A 14022-nucleotide genomic window follows, 5' to 3' on the forward strand; every position below is an offset into this window, starting at 1 on the left:
GATGCCAGTACTCTTAGCCAATCACCAAGGGTCCCCCTGTAACAATTCTAAAGTAATAACTGTTAGGGACAGCCCAAGTGTACCACCTGACCCCTCCCTATCCACTAACATTTCTTCCCATAGGGGACATATACTAACCCTACCACTCGGGGACCCAATCCAGAGTGGCGATAGGTTTTGTGACGATTTTTCCTGGGTGACGCGAGTAGCGCATCATACTGCTGTAAAAAGGGCCTGCGAGCCCCACTAACAACGAGAGTCTCATCGGATGCATACGAGTCGAAACCCATCCCTGCCGTTATTATAATAAACAGCAGTACTCGCCTTACTTCTTGTGTGTGTGTCTCATACTCCTTTTGGGGACACGGGTGGAGTTGGGGCCTCCCCAGCCCGGAGGTCCACGGACGGCTCTGCCGGCCCCGGGAGAATCACCCCGACAATGTGGTTGACAGGAATCTAGTTTCTGGAAGGATCTAACTGTGAGATGCCTGCTCACCGAACCCTGCCCATTGAATAGGGCTCCTTGCCCAACTCCCAGTGTCCGAATTGGCATCCCACCAATGGTGTGGCATTATTCCTCTCTCTCATTGTCTGTGAGCCAGAAATCGTCCCACATCCTTCAACCTCCCTCTCCTCTGATAATGGGGGTAGGCTCCCCCACCAAACCCTGACCTCGTGGCCACCACATCTCCCACAATGGGACGTTCCCACATATATCTACCTCCACATCGTCATACTTACCTTGAGGACTGCAGACCACACCAGGGCCTTTGCCCCACTGCCTGCTTCGCATCTTGCTCCATCCGGATACAAAGTGCAGTCATACATGTGCACTGCGGCACTCTGCAAACAAAGAGAGAGTGAACCGAGTTAGCTTCTGTAGATCCGAATAATACTGTATTCATTGGTGGTGCAGTTGGTCTACTGCATTTGACCTGCTCTCATTCAATGAGTGGAGCTCATTTGTTTTGTATTATGAGGGTGGAGAACAGCTTAAACATCCTGGAGACTACTCCTTTGGTAAACCTGTTGGGTAAAGTTTGAACTCAGAGTTATTTCTTATTTATTTTATTTATATAACATTAATACAAAGCCCGGTGGCGCTAAACAAAACAGACAACAAATCACAAAAATCAGCATCGGAGCGGGCAAGTCAGAATAAGATAAATCAGCAGATTAGAATAGTTTTTAGTCCCTGCCTGAAGATGGAAAGTGAAGTGCAAGCTCGCAGATCAGGTGGGAGAGTGTTCCAGAGCCTAGAGGCTGCATGGGGAAAGACCCTTCTGCCACACGGGATTTTGGTCCTTAGGGTGACCCGAAGAGATGTTTTATTAGACTGCATGGTTCTGAGGGAAGGCAGCCAAGAAAGACATTTGGCCAGGTATTCAGGGCCCTGGCCATAGAGGCAGCAATGGGTAAGGCAGTGTACCCAGAACAGAATGGCGCTGCTCACAGGGAGTCAGTGTAAGGCTCTTCTGGCCACCGAGACATGGTCTTTTTTCTGCAGCCCCTTCACAATGCGTACAGCATTGTTCTGGATGACCCGCAACCAAGCAAGTTCCTCTTTGGCAATTCTGAGTAGCACGCTAGAACAATAATCCAGCTTTCCCCCTATGATGGCACGACCAATCGTGGCACAGTTGGAGGTGTTCATGAAGGGCTGAAGCTGTGCCAGCATCTTGAGATAGTATAATTTGCAAGACACGAGGCTGCTCACCTGCGCCCTCATAGACAGGTCTTGATCCAGGGTGACTCCCAGAGTCTTGACTCTGGATTGGGTTTTAATGGAACAGCCTGCAATATCAAATTGGCCGTACTCTTGACTATGTTTTATGCCATGGAGGGCAGTTCGTACCACCATAATCTTTGCTTTTGAGACATTGAGTGCAAGCATATTGGCCTGCATTCAAGTTTGAATTTGACCATAGGCAAAGTTAAGGGAGAGTCCAGATCATAATCTCCTGAGAGAGGGAGAAGGCACTGGGTGTCATCAGCGTAGTTAGCATAAATGGACCCCGGTGCATCCAACTGGTCGAATAATGGGAGCATGAAGATATTAAACAGGGTAGGTGACACGCAGGAACCTTGTGGTACGCCACACGTGATCAGAAACTCTTCAGCCATCGACTCCTGAAAGAAGACTTTGGCTTTACGATCCGATTGGAATGATTGTACCCATCCAGCAGCAGAGCAGACGCAGGGAAATGTGCTGTACTACATAGTCTGCACGCGAGAATGGAATGATCCACCAGGTCGAATGCTGTGGACAAATCAAGTAGCACCAGCATAGCTGATTTCCCTTGATTAAACATGTTGTAGATGTTACTTTTTAAATCAAGAAGGGTTGACTCTGTACTGAAACCCTGTCGAAATCCAGATTTCTTTTGCACCAGAATGTTACATTGCAACAGAAATTCTTCAATCTGAAGCTGTGCCACTTTGTTCAATATTTTGAGCAAGTAGGGGGCGTTAGTTAATAATGCTCCGATAGTTGATTACTTTTCCTTTCTTTTTCATTCTCTCTCTCTCTCTGTCTCTCTCTCTCTGTCTCGCTCTCTCTCTCTCTCTTATAAGTTCATTTAGTAACCACCTAAAGAATGATAATATATTGGGAGTCTATATTTATAATTTAGGATATGACGTCAGTTTTCTTCGAACCTTTATTGGTGCTTCTTTCCAGTAGTCAAATGTGTAATCTGTCCTTGTTTGTTATACTGATTACTGTACGAATTGTGTTCCGTGGAAATTGCATAATTCAATGCAGGTTGATATTATAAAAGAAGCGAAGTTGCTGTTTCATACAAATATTATTCATCTAGTGAAAAGTACTCGTACTTATTCATTAAATGTATATAGGCCTTGCTGGGATGTGCTGTCACCGTCCCTTTAAACATGTAGTTCTGATGATAGTTACTGGTACTGTTCTGTTAATATTGTAGGCACTGTGCTGAGTACTAGTAATGTGGTATTGAACTATACAGCAGCCTGAGTACCGTTCCATTAAATGTCTATATCAACCATGCTAAGACTCTCTGGTACTATTGCATTCAGTATGTGATGGGTGTGCTGGGAAAAAGAGGCTTTGTAGAACTGGCAACTGAAGGGTAAATGGGGATGAACTCAACACAAATGGGTAAACACAGGACAAACCTTGTACTTAGGGGTAAATTGGGGCAGAATGTTGAACTGAGCGGAACATTGTGGCAAAACCTGGAACATGCGGACCATTGGTGCAGATCTCCACAATAAGGAGCAAAAAGGGAACAGAACTAAGCACAGAGGACCACATTTTGGCAGAAGTGAGGTCGGGAGATTTGCATGAGTTAGAACTGGGGTAAAAAGCAACATGAAATTGTATTGTATAGTGGCAACACTAGCATTTATTATTGAGACCAGACACATAGTTTCTTTGGGTTCAGCCAGCGTGAAGGAGGGCAGCACTGATATATATTATTGGGAAAGTCATCATGAATTTCTCTGGGCACCAGCAGCAGGAAAATGCATTTTACAAAGGCAGTACTGGCATATATTGTTGAGACAGGCTTCATGATTATCTTTGGGCACAAACATCATGAAATTCGGTTTATAGAAGCAATGTTGAATCCGGCCTCATGATTTTCTGCGTCGTTATGTACTCTTGGTGACCTAGCTTTTATTGAGTACTTTGTGTTCCCCTTCAAGTTCGATTGAATTATGTTTCCCTTGCATTTTCAGACATTTTCTTAAATGTGTGCTGTAAAAAGAAATATTCGGCCCTATTATTTTACAAATGTTCTCAGAGCAGAACCATCCCCAGACCTGGGGAGTTGGTTCAGGCTTGCTTACTGCAATCTTTCACTCTGACCCATTTGGGGAAAGCATTTACACCACACCACTTGAAAATGTTACTATCTGCAACTGGTCGTTCCTTGCCCTTTCTCTTGAGACTACTAAGTGCCATTACCCTCTCGCGATATACATAATCTTATACGCTTTCAATGTAAAATAAGCAATACTGAATTGGTTTTTATTGTTCTCTATATATTAGTACTTACTAGTGGATGTTAAACTCACAAGTAGATTTAACAACGCCTTTTGCACACCAGTGACAATTACAAAAGCATTAATTAGGCAATAAGCCCCGAGACTGCGGGCTATTACCGCATAAGGTCCAAGGGCCCATAATTACAGGGCCCGCAGATGAGGGGCTTATTGGCATTAGTACCCCAGCCCGTTAGACAGAGGTACTAATGGTGTTTTTTATTCTGGCTGCGATAGTATGATTTGCAAGACACCAGGCTGCTCACCTGCGCCCTCATAGACAGGTCTTGATCCAGGGTGACTCCCAGAGTCTTGACTCTGGATTGGGTTTTAATGGAACAGCCTGCCATATCAAATTGGCCTTACTCTTGACTATGTTTATGCCATTGGGGGCCGTTCCAAATCTCTGCTTTGGAGTCATTGAGTGCAAGCCTATTTGGAGTTAAGGGAGCTAGAGTGCAGAACATACTCTCCTGAGAGGGGCATAAGGCACTGGATGTCATCAGCGTAGTTAGCATAAATGGACCCCGGTGCATCCAACTGGTCGAATAATGGGAGCATGACGATATTAAACAGGGTAGGTGACACGCAGGAACCTTGTGGTACACCACACGTGATTAGAAACTCTTCAGCCATCGACTCCTGAAAGAAGACTCTGGCTTTACGATCCGATAGGAATGATTGTACGCATCCAGCAGCAGACGCAGAGAAATGTGCTGTGCTACATAGTCTGCACGCGAGAATGGAATGATCCACCAGGTCGAATGCTGTGGACAGATCTAGTAGCACCAGCTTAGCTGATTTCCATTGATTAAATATGTTGTAGATGTTGGTTTTTAAATCAAGAAGGGTTGGCTCTGTACTGAAACCCCATCCAAAGCCAGATTTCTTTTGCCTCAGAATGTTATATCAGAACAGAAATTCTTCAATCTGAAGCTGTGCCACTTTGTCCAATATTCTGAGCAAGTAGGGGGCATTAGTTAATAATGCTTTGATAGTTGACTAATTTTCTTTTCTTTTTCATTCTCTCTCTCTCTCTCTCTCTCTTTCTCTCTCAAGCAATACTAACTTGCTTGTTATTGTTCTTTATATATTAGTACTTACTAGTGGATGTCAATCTCACAAGTAGATTCAACAAAATGCCTTTTACACACCAGTGACAATTACAAAAGCATTAATTAGGCAATAAGTCCCGAGACTGCGAGCTATTACCGCATAAGGTAATGCCCCGGGGCCTATGGTTACGAGCCTAAGCATAATGAGGGTCTTAATGATAGCTCTGGGGGCATTACCTTATGTAGTAATGGCCGCAGTCGAGGGGCTTATTTCCATTAGTACCTCGGCCCATTAGACCGGGATACGAATGATGTTTTTTCCAGCTGAGAGACACGTTGCATTCCGCAGTCGAAAAGAAAAAGTAAAAAAGTTTTAAAAAATGTCCACCACATACAGGAAAACATAGTCCGTTTTCTCTTTCGGTGGCGGCCATAGTAAACAAAGAACATGGCTGCCATGGAAGGGGACAAGGGACTACATGTAGTCCCTTCTCCCTTTCCATGGCGGCCATTGACTCGCATGTAAAAAAAGGTAAACTAAAACAATTGCTGTTCTGGAACAGGGAGAAGGGACTATGCGAGGGATGCGGTGCGACGTTAGCAGGATTACCAGAAGATAAGGCTTGCAAATGGACCAATACATGGCTCTCAACTCACCCGCTTTTGATGGGTGTCACCCGCCTTGTAAGCAGATGAATCACCCGCCAAGTCCCTCATATACCCATTCACTTCTATGGGCTCTCACCCGCCAAAAAATTAAATTGGGTGTTTTCACCCACCTTGGTGACACAAAAGGTTGGGAGATATGCCAATAGGTAAGGGGCTCTCTTTGTTTTTGCACTGTGCCGGGAACTAATGTTGGGTAGGTGAGGGAGGATTGGGGAGCAGGGACCTTTAACAATTTCTTTTTTGAGTGAAGTAGGGAAGTAGGAAACTTGTACAACACATGTACACAGAAGTGTTTCTAGAGGTGCTAGTCAAGGTTTTCTGACAATTTCCAAAAGCTTCAACTTGTGGATGCTTATTGTCTCTAAGACACTGAAGCCTTTGTACATCATATGGGCATTTCTAATGCATACAATTGGTGGATTCTTACTAGGCTTCTGTAGCCCAGTATGGCTATGGACAGAGATATTTGGACTGTTGTTCTACACGGTCAGGCATGCATAACGTCATCTACATGGGCTAGCGCCCCTTTCTATAATCAATCCCACTGAACCTCTTCATGAAGCAGATGCATCAAAACTGGGATGATTTCACTGGAGGTAGTTTGGTGGATGGGATCTTTGTGACCTTTGAATATCTGAAGGTTAAGCACATGCTTGTTGATTGTTTGGCCGTTCAGCAGGATCAACCTGACCTTCTCCCTTTTCTGGACTCTCAGTGTCCGCAGGCATCAACACTGCACCAGTTCATGACTTGTGCATCTCCACAAGTTAACCTTTGGAGCCAAGCTGAGCCTGGATAGAAGGATGAGATGTTTACTGTCATCGTCTCCATTCAGACCTTTGCAGGATCAGAGCCTAATACTAATCTACCAGGAAACAAATGACTGGGTGTATTGGACACCCCTGAGAATGGTCAAGGATTTTCCTTGAGTGCACAAGGTTTGCTGGGCTCTGCTCTTGTGAGGGTTTACGGCTTCTTGGCAGAGCGTCGAAAGAACTAAAATAGTGATACACCGACACTTGCAACCCTGTGCTAAGCCAATTATCATTTTTGTGGATGATACCCTCTCCACACTTTCATGGGGGGAAGGAAATGTGTAGGTCAGACCATGCTGGTGGCCAAGAATCCCATTCTTACACTGGGACAAAAACAGCCAGCCCAAAAGTAGAGGATTGGCTTGCGGTCTTGAGTGTCTTGGCTGCGGATGGAAAACTGTTGTCCAGGAGGAAAGGCATGTGCAACTGTTTCTCTTGGTTTTGAGTCTGGCCCGGCCTTTAATAGTTACTAGTCATTGATCCTGCGTCCACCCAGTTTAGCCTTTCACGTGTTTGCCTTTCCTGAAATGAGCGTATATGCTCCTCAACATTCCTTATTTTCTCTTTTGGCAATGCCTTTCTAATCAATTGCCGCAATGTTTCATCAATACCCAGCATGCCTCTGTGCATCTATTTCCATTTTCTGTTTTCCTAAAAATGTTAATTGTCAAATGGCCTCTGCTCATTGCTGTGCATCTACATCGCTGCATTGTGGCAGAAGATGACATGTTCTGTCGTTAACATGCCTAAGCTCGGCTGCACCGCGCGCCTGCAATATGTCCATGCACTGGTCATGCATTATGAATGGCTTTCATGCAGAGTCTAAATTTAGAACACAGGCACTGCTCCATCCCCCGGGAGGGGCGGGGGCACTTCCATTTGGAACGCGGTTATGCTCTCAGTTGCAACAAGCAAAGATGCTTACTGTATGAAATGATTGCCGCTCAAGTGATCTGGGGCACGTATTCTCTTTTTCCACCGAATTCAGCCTGGAGTCAAAGAGTGCCCTAAATAAGAAAAAACACATATTTTCATTAAAGTCTGCATTTCTATCGGTTTGAAAATCCCAGGGACGTCATTTAGGGGTTCCCAGGGATCGCAACTACAACCCCTTGAGGTCTCCCTTGCTACCCGTGTGGTATCCCTTTCAACCCCTAACAAAAAAATAAAATATATATATCTATATTTATTTAGATATTTATTTAGATAGCAAGGTCTTGGGCTGTGGCCAGCCAACCACATGTGACTCTTTCCTTCTGGAGTGACTGGCTTTCTTGATCAGGCCTCTTAAAAAATAATAATTGAAAAACAAACAAAAAAAAGAACATGGGTTCCACAAGTCTAACACTTTCAGCAGTGACCCTAAATAAGAAAGAATAGGAATACCAAATAATTTGTATTTCTGCACTTTTGTACAATAATTGCTAGACTCATTAAAGGTTTAACCTTTAATTTCAGGCACACTTCAGGGGGTGAGTCACTGATTTAGTCTGTTCTTAAACACCCCAACTCAGCCTTTCATCCTTCTGAGGTCGATAAATCAGTACCACCACAGGTTGGGTGATATTATATGTATATTTGTGCTATCTAAAGTGCTTAAACGTAAGTGCTATACAATAACAAATCATTATAATTTGCCCATGGACGTCTGCTTGCATTCACAGTAATTTAGTAATACGGGCCTATGCACAATGATTTTAACGATACATATGGCGATCCATTCTTGTATGAAATGTATTTCACATTATAGTGATATTGTAACCATATTTTTCGTGGTGTACTTAGGAACAATGCTATGTGATGCCACTTCCTGTTTTGTCAAGGGGTGAAAAGTCGTGTCCCATCGCTTCCTGTGATATCACTTTGGGGTGGGGTCAAATGACATCACTTCCGGTGATGTCATCAGAAGTCAAGGGTCATGTGATGTCACTTCCGCTACTCCTGGCATTTTGGTGAAATTACGTACCTTGAAAATCCTTCTGTTCACACTGCACCTTGGATGGGGACGGTCAGCACTATGGTCCGCAGAGTGGGGACTGCGCCCTGAAGGGCTTTCGGTTAAAGGGGAAGGAAAAGCCAGGCGAACCATGCAGACATGCCTGGATGTTGTATTCTTACAATGAATGTCCCTGCACATTTGGTTTGCACTTCAAGCAGCCTCCCATGCAACCTGCCTGCCATTGCTAGCTTGGTGCTGAGTCCTGGAAGGGTCTCCCTGGAGCCACATTTTAGAGTGTGAAGAGTTGTACCTTTTCCAGTGTCGTACTAACCTTTGCATGGTTTTCAACCACACCCCCGTATGATTGCAGCCCACGCTGAATTACAGTGACTGCACTGCGCATCACAATTGGCAATCAGTATAATTGCAGGCAATGTTTTTACTGGCAAAATGCCAGACAACTTGACCCGCATCGGCTTTGTGCTTGCATGCAGCCCTAGAGATCTACTCCTGTATATGCAGAGACATTCTTCCAATGAGGGCTCTGACGTGGGTCGGACTGAATTTGCATATCTCTCATCACTCACCAACAGACAATACCGGTCTGCTCTCATTGAAAGTGAGGCACCATTGCCTCCCACGGTACGTTTAGTTGAGTTTAATATTCAGAACGCACCAGAGGCCCATAGGCAAAAAGGAACACACATAAGACAAAACAACCATAAACAAGTGGAGCAAGACAGAGAAGGTCCAAATACCTATGGATGGGGTGGATCATGTTTGCATCTTCAAGACAGCCGAAAAGCAAGAATTTAAGCAAAAAAGGAAGTCTTCAATGCCTTCTTGAAAATTAGCAAAGGGCGTGTTTCTGGAAGATTCGGTGGAAGGCTATTCCAGTGGCAAGGTCCTATGGAATCAAATGCTAAATGCCCCCTTCTAACAAGTTTAACATGTGTTTTTACCCAAAGAGTTGTTGGATCGCAATACACGGGCACTGGGTTTAAAGGCTAGTCTGTGTTGCAAGTAAACGGGAGCATTCCGTCGCAAACATTTATGGGTGATGGAAATACCCCGGAAAGCAATCGCTCCCTTACAGGAGGCCAATGAAGTGCGGAACGGGCCTCGCAGATCAGCCAAATACAAAGCTTCCACAATAGCCTATTTTAGCCCTGATGATGGCACGTGCCCGATGGGTACACTTCTCTTTCGATAAGAAGGGGTGAATGCCACAGAGAAGCATCAAATAGAAGAAAGTTGTTGAGACACCATTATTAGTTTGTGCTTTCATGTTCATTGAGGCATCGAGATAGACCGCCATGGTCTTAACTTTGGCTGTCATTAGAATAATGCAGCCAGCAATTGTGAACTCCTTGTAATTCAGGCAAACGCGTATTTAACCTGTGCTATGTGCCAACAATCAGAAGTTCTGTTTTAGAATCGTTCAGTGCCACTTGATTACAGGCCATCCAATTCAGGGTAGTATAATACATTGCATTGATCAGCAAAGGAAAAGATAAATCCTCCAGACTGCCACAAAGAGGCAGTGCCATGCTCCACATAAATCAACACTTAAGATATAAAAAGCAACATCCCTAACTCATAGTCAAGTCTTTCTTCCATACATGAGAACACGCCATAGAAAACCAAAAAAAGCCTAAGTGTAGTCCCCTAGAGAAACAAAGCAAGCTATACCGAAAAGACCATTGAACAGACACAAAAGTTTCACTGACGGCCACAACCAAATACAGACTATGAAAAGACCACCACCATATACCAAATTCGTGGCAATACATTTCAAACCTATACCTTCTAAACATAAACAAATTCTTAATGAGTCAGGGTTCAGTTTTCACAGTCACAGAAATGTTAAAGGGGAACACGGACAAAAGTACATTTTTCTCCCCTCCAGTCTAAACTACCAAATAGCTGCCGCTACTTTCTCCCCTCCAGTCCGAACTACCCAAGAGCTGCCACTGCTTTCTCCCCTCCAGTCTGAACTACCCAAGAGCTGCTGCTGCTTTCTCTCCTCCAGTCTGAACTACCCAAGAGCTGCCGCTACTTTCTTGCCTCCAGTCTGAACTGCGCAAGAGCTGCTGCTACTTTCTCCCCTCCAGTCTGAACTACCTAAGAGCTCCTGCTACTTTCTCTCCTCCAGTCTGAACTACCCAAAAGCTGCCCCTACTTTCTCCCCTCCAGTCTGAACTACCCAAGAGCTGCCGCTACTTTCCCCCATCCAGTTAGAACTACCCAAAAGCTGCTGCTACTTTCTTCCCTCCAGTCTGAACTACCTAAGAGCTGCCACTACTTTCTCCCCTCCAGTCTGAACTACCCAAGAGCTGCCGCTACTTTCTCCCCTCCAGTTAGAACTTCCCAAGAGCTGCTCCTCCGTTCTCCCCTTCAGTCTGAACTACCCAAGAGCTGCCTATACGTTCTCCCCTCCAGTCAGCACTACTTGAGAGCTGCTGCTACATTCTTCTCTCCAGTCTGAACTATCCAAGAGCTGCTGCTGCTTTTTGGCTTACTGCACAGTCTTTTCAACCCCCTCGGCTCCAATGGCCTGCACAACAACTTCCTTCCTTACACCTTGAAGACCAGCCCGTTCATCCCCTGTCCACCTATTTGTAACCCCTCTCTGCCATGCAGATGACCATTCCCTTTCCCGCTCACCTCTTTCCACACCTGCCACCTGCGGCCTGGCGTCCACACCGATGCTCCTCCTCTCCATTCTTAGAGGGCTCCTACTGCAGGGACAAAACATGTCAGCACACTCACCCAGCCATTAGTTCCCTTGACCACTTTCACCCCGTCCACCCTGCACTTCCCTTTCCCTATCCCACCTTGAACTTCTTCTCTCCTCCCTCCTTTCCCTTTCCGCCCTGTAATCTTCCAATTCCCATTGCCCCACATATTCCTCCCAACCAACTTCATCACCCCTTAAATACCATTGCGGATGCAAGCTCATGCCCGAGATGAGTTGATGATCTTCTTGCGAGCCCGGGGCGTCCGCCCCGCCACTCCTTTGACGTCTTCTCGGCGGGGTTGTGGGAACCCCTGCCTGGTCCTCTTCTCTCGGGCGAGGTGTTCCGACCTCCACCCTGGAATCCTCATTGCTAGGGGCTGTGCTGCGCCCTCTAGGCTCTCCTTGCGTTGACCGAGGAGGGGCCATACTGAAACCCTCAACCTCCACCTAACCAGCGGGGGCTGCGCAGTGCCCTCCGCCCTCACTCCTCCTACCCGGGGGGGCCGTTCCGCGCCCCACTCTACCCTCCTCAATTGATGGGGACCTCTCCCTCCTTCTCCCACCTGCACTCTTCTGCAGGTATTTACCCCCTCTTCCCCTCTGCCCTGACACCCCCTTCTGTGCCCCATCCCTGCCCCTACTGTTGTTCCCTCGAGCCCCACCCTCTTGAGCATTCCCATCTTCCCTAGCGCTATCATTCCCTTCCTCCCTCCCTGGCTGCCCACCCGACATCATTTCTCCCCCGTCCGCCCTCCTGTCTATCTCCCTCCTCATTTTCCTGCCCCTGGATTCCCAAACCTCCCCCCTCCCCGCCGTAGGGGTGCAAGCCACCACTGCCGCGAGCGCCCCATCAGCTGCAGCTCTACGCTGCGGTCTACCCCCCCTTATCTCCCCCTCACCCGTGACCTCCCCCACCGCCCCCTCCAACTGGGCCTTCGATGTCCTGCTGATGCTTTCCAAGGCCTCCCTCAGAGCCCTAGCATCAACCAGCCCCTTCTTGCTAACCCCTTGGCCCACCATCGTGCACTACTAATCTGAGAGCGCACTAATCTTTGCCCTGACGCTCACTAGCTAAATACGCCCCCGAGCCGGTACCTACCCGTGGAAAAAATACTCCTAGCAGAGGGAAAACCAGCAGAAATTGCGCTATAACCCTAATAACCCAAAGGGGTTAAATAACCCCAAAATAACAATTATCCTTTTCTTTTTTATTCAAAACATTTTGAATGTTTCTCCCCTCCAGTCTGAACTACCCAAGAGCTGCCGCTACTTTCCCCCATCCAGTTAGAACTACCCAAAAGCTGCTGCTACTTTCTTCCCTCCAGTCTGAACTACCTAAGAGCTGCCACTACTTTCTCCCCTCCAGTCTGAGCTGCCAAAGAGCTGCTGCTACTTTCTCCCCTCCAGTCTGAACTACCCAAGAGCTGCCGCTACTTTCTCCCCTCCAGTCTGAGCTGCCAAAGAGCTGCTGCTACTTTCTCCCCTCCAGTCTGAACTTCCCAAGAGCTGCTGCTCCGTTCTCCCCTTCAGTCTGAACTACCCAAGAGCTGCCTATACGTTCTCCCCTCCAGTCAGCACTACTTGAGAGCTGCTGCTACATTCTTCTCTCCAGTCTGAACTATCCAAGAGCTGCTGCTGCTTTTTGGCTTACTGCACAAAAACCCAGACTCATTTAAAAGTGGAAAAGGTCGCTTTAATGTGACAGGCCAAAGCTTACAATCAAAACGCTTAACTGGCTCCATGGCCTAACAAGCTAAAGAGATATTTGAACAATCAATTAAATAACTTAAACATTTTCATTGTCATTTTCCCCCCAACAATTAAATAATTAAATAACCATTTTCCTCCCTAATGATCCCTTGGATCCTACCGTCTCCTTGCCCCTTTTCCAGGCGTCCCGCTTTCTCCCAGGGGCCATGCCCCTCCAGGCTCAATACCTGTTCCCCCGGGGTGACCTGCTTGTGCAAACAGCGCCACCCCCTCCTTTCCCGTGTCATTCCCCCATTGTGCTTCCCTCCCCCCACATCAAAAGGGGCCATGCCCCCGGCACCAGAAAAACCCTCCCCCGAGGAGTTCTTTCTGCCCCAAACCACCCCCCCGACTTTTCTACCTCAAACTTTTTACCCAGTCTCCCAGCCAAGAACCCAAGTCCGCCAGGTAGTGATTATTCCCATATACGGACAAGTGTACCCCATCCTCTCTAAAGATAAGAAAACCCTCATATGTTATTTCCTTATGGTCCATGACACTCACCGCCACTGAGGCACCAAATGTTTCCATTTCCCTGTTTATCCCCTTCCTGGCCCGCTCTATTGCTCCCTCACTTCTTGCTCCACTCAACACTCGTCGCGGCAACAACTTAGTCCACACCACCACCGCTTGAGGCCACATATCCCTAATCCACACTAAGTCCCTCTTAATTTTCTTTAGCAGAGCCACCCCCGTATGTCTCACCAGGTCATTCTCCCCAGCATGCAGCATCACCACCCTTGGAACTCCATAGCGTTCCCTCATCCCTGCCAATATGGGCAGCAGCTGATCCCACCGCAGGCCCCCCAAACCGTGCCATCTCACCACCACTTCCTTGTAACTGCACCCCAACTGCCTTCCAAACAGCCTTTTCTCTGCCTCTTTCCCAGCCCACTTCACAATTGAATGGCCAACAATCCAAACTTGCGCCAACTCCCCCTTCTTTTGCGCAGCATCTGAAACAGAAATTACAAAATTACTGACAAGTCAAATTATTACAACAACAACATCTTGCCCACAAAGTCCTCCTCCACC

This window comes from Ambystoma mexicanum, chromosome 6p (genome assembly GCF_040938575.1).
Source record: "Ambystoma mexicanum isolate Mex_15411 chromosome 6p, UKY_AmexF1_1, whole genome shotgun sequence".
Classification (NCBI taxonomy): domain Eukaryota; kingdom Metazoa; phylum Chordata; class Amphibia; order Caudata; family Ambystomatidae; genus Ambystoma; species Ambystoma mexicanum.